Source organism: Amblyomma americanum, chromosome 10 (assembly GCF_052857255.1).
Source record: "Amblyomma americanum isolate KBUSLIRL-KWMA chromosome 10, ASM5285725v1, whole genome shotgun sequence".
Lineage (NCBI taxonomy): Eukaryota > Metazoa > Arthropoda > Arachnida > Ixodida > Ixodidae > Amblyomma > Amblyomma americanum.
The window spans coordinates 73,541-81,064 of record NC_135506.1 but is presented as its reverse complement, the minus strand read 5'-3'; the positions used below and the strand labels follow the sequence as shown (position 1 = coordinate 81,064).

Sequence of the window (7,524 nt, the reverse complement as noted above, 5' to 3'; positions counted from 1 at the left end):
TGAATCTTCGGACAATGGACACGATGTGAGCAAAATTACAAGCTGTCACTACAATATAATCTTCTGTATACCGTATACTTCTCTTAATCTGGCAAAGGATATCTTGGCAATCAAATAATGCCCTTTGAATATCAATCTGTGCAGGGAATGTTGCCTCCACAAACTTCGAGTTCTGTTCAAACACCAGAAAAGAGAAAACAAGCGGTGGTAAGTAAGGCAGGCAGGCAAGGTTAACCTGAAAACATACAACACCAGAGCTTTCACATGTGTATGTGAATGGCTTATTTCTGGCATGTTTTTAATACTGCAACCTATTTACAGCGCATAGGTAAGGGGTCTTGAGTGACTGGATCAGCTTGATTTTACACCCATGACTCTTGCTAACACACTTAAAACATTTGTATGCCTTTTTTTTATCAATAAACCAATAAATTTTTTAGTGTGTGTGTCCTCCACATCAAGCTGAGAGAGCCCCTGCCAGATCTCTCGGCTTGGAAATGGGTGTCCAGCAACACAAGCAACGGCGAGTGCAAAGGAAATTTTTTTCCTACACCTCAGTGCGAACCTCCTGCATTTTTGTTACCCCTGAAGAAAGTACACGTGGCTGGAACCGAGCAGCTTGTCATTGTAGAAGGTGACTAAATTTTGATTCTGCTTTATAGGTTGACACTCCGGAGAAAGCTTTCTTGAGAGCACGTGCAGCAAAGTTTGCCTCGGAGCACATAAAGACTCGAAAGCGTATCAAGCAGCTGCAGCAGTCTAGAAGACCCCAGAAAAAAAAAAACGCTTGAAGGATTGAAGGCTGTGATTCAAATGCTACAGAGGCAAAATATCGTGCTGAAGGATCAGGTGGCTGTGCTTGACACCCTTGGAATAGCCAATCAACACCTCCCTAAAAAACAGATATCCAAGCGCCCTGGCCGGGATGTGCCGAGGCAGTTTTCACCTGAGCTCAGGGCCTTTGCGCTGTCACTCAATTTCTACTCGCCACAAGCATACAATCACGTGAGACAGGTCTTCGACACCTGCTTGCCCCACCAAAGAACACTGCGAGAGTGGTATCAGACTGTAGATGGCAATGCTGGCTTTTCAACTGAGGCATTCAATGCTCTAAAAATGAAGTGCACCGAGATGAGCAGCCGAGGCCACCAAACTGTATGCAGTCTGATGACTGATGAAATGTCAGTCAGGCAGCAGGTTCAGTGGAACAGGGGCAATTCTGAGGGGTTTGCTGACAAGGGCACAGGAGTTGATGGTGACTGCCTGCCACAGGCAAAAGCTGCTTTTTGTTGTAATGGCAGTAGCCATTAACGGACGGTGGAAGCTGCCGCTCGGATACTTTTTAGTAGATGGTCTTCTCGGCGAGCAGCGAGCTGATCTAGTTATATACACAAAGCCTGCTTCTTGCCCACGATGCTGGGGCAATTGTTGTAGCTCTAACAGGCGATGGAGCTCCAGCAAATACAGCCATGTCAGAGGAGCTGGGCTGCAGCTTCAAAAATGTAGACCAACTGAAGACGACATTCTCTCATCCTGCCCACCAAAAACCAGCGGCAGCATTTCTTGACCCTTGTCATATGTTAAAACTTGTCACAAATGCTCTAGTGCACAAAAAATCAACAAGGGAAACACGGTGGCATGGCAGCATATTGAGCGGCTACATAGTTTGCAACAAAAAGAAGGGCTTCACTTGGCCAACAAGCTGCACAGAGCGCATATTCAATGGCAGAGGCAGCTGAGGAAGGTCAGGTGTGCGGCCCAAGTTATGAGCACTTCTGTGGCCACAGCACTTGCTGAATGTCGAGTGCTCAAAGTAGATGGTTTTGCCGACTCACAGCCAAGTGAAGAATTTTTGAGGTGCATTAACAATACCTTTGATGCGTTGAATTGAAGGTCCATACAGCAAAAGGGATTCAAGAAAGTTTTAAATGAGTGAAATTTCAAAGATGTTGAAGCCATGTTTAGAGCCTCCATCATTTACCTGTCATCACTGAGCAAGTCTACCAGTGGCCACAGCATGATTGAGACGGCACAAAAAACGGGATTTTTAGATTTCACCACATGTATGAAAAGCTTACTTGCACTCTACAATTTCACTGTCATGGAAAAGAAAGTCCTCAAATATATATAGGCACACAAAATTTGTCAAGACTGCCTGGAACTTTTTTTCGGACTTATCAGGTCCCACAGAGGCCACAACGACCACCCAACTATTGTACAATTTCGTGCTGCTTTCAGAAAAGTAGTAGTTCACAATGAGCTCGGTGATGTAGCAACAGGGAACTGCTTGCCTTTAGAAACTGCAGCAATCTTGTCGTGCGGTAGTGCTATTATTGCTTCAGCAACTGAGACACTAAACGCGTCAAAAGGCAGGAGGCGCATCTTGGATGCGGACACTGCTGCGCAGCACCAAATAGCCAGAGATCACGACTGTATCTCACATCCAGAGCATAATACTGAATGGGGAGACAGAGTAGTGACGTACCTGGCTGGTTACGTTTCACACAAGTTGCACACTAAGCTGATGTGTGACCAGTGCGCGGTAGCGTTGTTTGCATCATCAACCACAGGGTGACACATACTCTTTCATTCAGAGAAAAAGTAGCGGAGGGCTGAGCTACCCATCAGAGAGAGAGTGCAATTAAAATCTGTCGTAAATCTGAGTCTCTTGTTCGATTGCCATTGCACGGTAAAAGCCTGTCATCAAGAACTTTGTTAACTAACCTTGTGCATGAAGTTTTGGTTTCATTCCAGCAAAGATCTGTTTCTGGAGCTTCATGGCCACATGTTTCCGCTTGAGGATCATTATGTCCTTCTAGTGCAGAGCATTGCAGGGTGCTTTTTAAATATAGGCTCTATCACGTAGGCAAGAAGGTCACAGAAAGCTTCCAGGATAGCCATGTGCGACTAATTTTTAGGAAGCTTACCCAGTTTAAGGGCCAGTAGCGGGCAAATAGCTACCGAGTTTCTTTCCGAAACAGTGAGGCAAAGGAATGCATGTCCAGTGGAGCATCATTTGGGAGAGAGGGGGAAGGGGTTATCATCATTTAAGGAGGGTTCTGGCTATGCACTGCGGCCAGTAGTTTAATCTTGCAATAGTCATAAGTCCTCAGTCTGAATCCTCTGCTAGTTTTTGCGGATAAATTTTTTGTTCAGCTCACACTCGTCAATGACTGGTTAGTAAACCCTGAATCCCCCTTTTTTTTTGTGCATAGCATTTACCATGTATATTTAACTATTGTTTGATTGCACGCTGGTAATGTAAATAATGCCTCCTATATTTGCTTACTGGAGTATTGGTTGGTCAAGAGCCCAAATAAATGTTTCTGACTACGCAACATGGTGTCACTGCTCTACTTTCACTATTATACATTTGGACATGCACAAAACTGTGTAAACAGGCCCTGCAGGCCAGCACGAACTGATGAAATCCTTTCAACAAGAGGTGGAGACTAAGGTAGGTCAACGGGGCCTCTTGCTTATATGACCAAGAAGAACCATTTCCACCTTAGTTCCTGCAGCAATATCTTGGGGATTTGTAAACAAGGTTGAGAAAGGCGGTGCAAGTTGCACAGCTAGGTCGTATCGGCTACGCTGTATCGTTTATTCTGAACGTGCATATATGTTAGCCAAGTTGATATTTATCGGCTGACTGAGAATACCGACTAGGTGAGCACCGTTGAAGTTATGCTGCAGAATAACTGTATGACAGAGCTAGGTTTGGTCCGACCGCGTAGCTGCGGGGTTAACAATTAATAGCCCCATGCTACTGAAGCTGAGTTGCATGCGCGCGTATTGTACAGGGTTCATGTGCTCTCGCGCGCATGGCAGCGGCGCATTCAGAGAGGTTTTTCACTTAATCTATATATACATAGTTTTGCAGTGCTAAACTCGCACTGTGCGAATACTACTTGGGGGGGGGCCACCTGCGCTCCGGACGACGCGGATTTATAAGCTTGGTATATACTGTCGTATAACATCCCTGAGTGAAATTCCAGCGAGAATAAGCGAGCGTAACAGAGAGAAGCATTTTACGGTGACCGTTTAGCGTTGCAGCAGTCGGTACAGCGCAATTAATATATACACCAAAGCGCAAGGTGATCCAATTCAGACACACAAGATCGAGCGAATGCAATGGGATCAAGTGCAGAGCGCTGAGCCGTTGCGGGCTGCAGTGGCCGGACGACCGTTATTTTAAGGGTTTTGAGAAATAAGGTGCCTCGAAAGCGCGCAGCCCGCCGCAGTCGTTCCCCTCGCACGGGCGTAGAGCCGCCGGCAGCCCTTCCGACGCCGAGGAATACGATCGCAAAAGCGTGCCGCTCGGTGTTATTCTACGCCTGCTACGCAAACTTCCTTTTGACACACAGCAGGGAAACGTGGGAAACGCTGAAAGCCTCTGCGTGTCTGCATAGTTCGAAAGGATGCAGTAGGCTGCTGCAGAAAACGACGGCTCGGTGCCGCACAGCCCGATCGCTCCGCATCACTGCACTAGCTTTGAAGAGAAAAATTTCCGCTGAACGGCGATTCGACACATCCAGAAGAAATCGTCAATGAGTGCGTACCGCTGCGAGGCGAGGCGAGGCGACTTTCGGACGCAAGGCAAAGCCGAGCACATCACCTCGAAAGCCCACTCGCCGCCACCGAGAAAAAAACTCGGGCTACTCGCACCCACCGCTCTCTGGCCCTTTGCAATAATGACGCAGTACGCTGTTGTTAGTGGCCCGATTTTTCATAGCAAAAACGACAACGTTGCTAATGGCCCGACTTTCTAAGCCTAAATTTTGGCGTTACGTTTGGTGACACGCTGACACGGGAGTGTCACCAGGCTCTGCCTTTTAACTGTCGTAAGTGGTTCTGGTTGTTGGCGAAAAATTTGTGTGCAGGGCGTGCAACTGTTTCTTGGAGAACACCTTCGCTGCACTGCACAGGGTTAGGGGAGGGGAGTTAAAGAGATAGAATAGAGGACGGGTCAGAAGGCGGAAAGGGCGGCAAGTGCACGGCAGAATGCGGCACGAAAAGCGCGATACACAGGCACGAGAAACAGTGGGCGGGCACACATTGCGAAGCGCGCACTGGTGTGAGTCAGAAGACACCCATGCACTCATTGATCACAGTATGTTTCTTAGTGCAGGAGGAGGGGAAGTGGAGACGCCAAAGAGTCTCTGGAAAGGGGTTTGCGGGCACACACAATGTAGCGCGCGATGGTGAAAATTCAGCACACTGGGGCACAATGCACAGAAGGTTTGTGTTCACAGCACGCAGCACAAAGCACTTGGGTGACACTAGATGCGCCTGCGAAGGCCTGCCTCATCGACGAAGGAGACGAGAGCGGACAGGGCAGCTTTCCTTTTGTGTGGCGATGCCTCAGGGAAGACTGGGTCGCCGGCAGTGGCAGAGGGCAGGCCGAGCTTGCTGTATTCGGCGCGCATTATGGAGCGCACGTTAGCATGAACGGGGCACTCACAGAGCAGGTGCTCAACTGTTTCTGTCTCTCCGCAGTCAATACAGTTTGTGTCGGCCTCTCCCATGGGGCGGTGGCGTCGGTCTGCCGTGAAGACACAACCAATCCTGATGTGCAGGAGTAAAGAGTATGCCGCGCGTCCGAAGGCAGTGTACGGGACAGGCCTTGGGAGCTTGCCGGATGCGACGCGGGGGTCTGGGTGGCAAAGTGCAACCTTGTGGCGCAGTATGTGACGCGCTGCGTCAAAGGCCGAGATAGCCTCACAAACTGGAGCTGCTGGGTTGGAGTGGACTGCCTTGGCGAGTCGGTCAGCAGCTTCGTTTCCTGGCACTCCCACACGGGATGGCACCCACTGCAACAAAATATCACAGCCGCGCGCACTGAGCGTACACAGTTTGTGGTGTCGCTGCTTAAAGATTACGCGTTATAAATATTAGGCAACAGCGCGCGGTGACGGCCGAGAGCACGGTGTAAGAATAGATAGGTGTACCAACGGCGCCGCTTGTCTTATGCTCCGGACGTTGCGCGAGGAATCTCGCAGTTTTGCAGCGTTCTGATAGATGGCGGCACACAACAACAAGACTTGGGTGTCTCATACAAGCGCCGGGGGGAGACAACTTAACAGATTCCGCCATATTGAATCCCAACTGGCCTCTGCCATGTACCGAAAAAATGCTCGACTGGTAGCCCAGTGTAGCTATCATTGCAAAATGCCGTTCAAGTTAAAGCACTTTGAAACGCAAGCATTATTTACTTTCGCGGATTTGATGTAAAAAAACTTACCTTTGCAACTTTGAAAAGAGGGCACTTCGAAAGCAACAACTTCTTGCAATGTGCTGTGTTTGTTTTTCCATTGGTATATTAAGTTGAATGCAAGAGATATGAGATGTTTAATTGTCTGAAGCAACCCAGCTAACAGCAGGAGTACTAACGTCCCACGTATCTAGCTGCCTAAATTCTTTTTTAGTTTCCATAAGTAAAAACAAACTAATAGTAACATAAAAACAGGCAATATTTTCGGTAATACGTACCTTTGCAACTTTTATCAGAGGCCACCAGCAGGACTACAACTTCGTACTAAGGGTTATTTTAGTTTTGTTTCTCCATATGTTATACAAATTTCTCTTCAAGAGAGATGACAAGCCAAATTGCCTTAAGCAATCTACCTGCAAAAAGGACGATTTATTTGCAGTAATAAAAAAACGATTAATAGCAAACTCAAACACTATTTGCTTTGGCGGATTGTATTTAAAAAATACTTACCTTTGCAACTTTGAACAGAGGGCACTTGCAAAGCAACAACTTCTTGCCATGTGCTATGTCCTGTTTGTTTCTCCATGTATTTTACAAAGTAGTATGCAAGATTGATGACAACTTGAATTGTCTGAAGCAGCCCAACTGACTGCAGGGGTCCAGCTTTACTCGTATTCTGCCTGCTTAAAATCTAATTTATTTGAAGTAAATTAAACTAATCGCAAATAAAAAAACATTAGTTAGTGTGGCACACTTTATTAAAGAAAATTCGTACCTATGCAACATTTAACAGGGGGCACTTGCAACGCTGCAACTTCTTGATAACGTCTATTTTAGGCATAGAGGTTTCTCCACCTGTTATACAAACTTTTATGCAAGAGAGATGACATGCTAAATTCCCTGAAGCAACATGCCCGCAAAAATTGCATTTTAATTTGCATTAAAAAAGAAACTAATCGCAAAATTAAACGCAACCATTACTCATGTTGGCGCATGGATTGAATAGAGTACTTCAATCTGTATTCCGGGTCTTTCGGTTATGTGCGCTTGTAACTACGGCGCTGCCAAGCTGTTTCAATTCCCGCTAATGAATTTTCACGGCCAAATCTCAACAAAACTTTCTCTGTCCTGTGTTCGTCCCTTTATTTATTACGCCTCTACTGTATGGGACACTGCACAGCAATTGGAGCAAATTCACAACAGGGCAGCAAGATTCGTCTCGGGCAGGTACGGCCGGGCGCAGGGATAGTTGTACAGAAATTAATAATGTCTTGAAGTGGAAGCCCCGCCGTGATTGTGTTTTAGTGCTT

At 46.9% G+C, this 7,524-nt stretch overlaps 1 long non-coding RNA gene across 1 annotated transcript; it reads right to left on the bottom strand.

Moving 5' to 3' along the window:
• Positions 1-269: 269 nt before the first annotated feature.
• On the bottom strand, positions 270-6,291 carry LOC144106230 (uncharacterized). Its single transcript, XR_013308937.1, has 2 exons — positions 6,245-6,291; positions 270-5,813 (listed from the first exon to the last, which is right to left on the bottom strand). It is a non-coding gene; the product is annotated as an uncharacterized LOC144106230 (long non-coding RNA).
• Between the last annotated feature and the right edge of the window lie 1,233 nt (positions 6,292-7,524).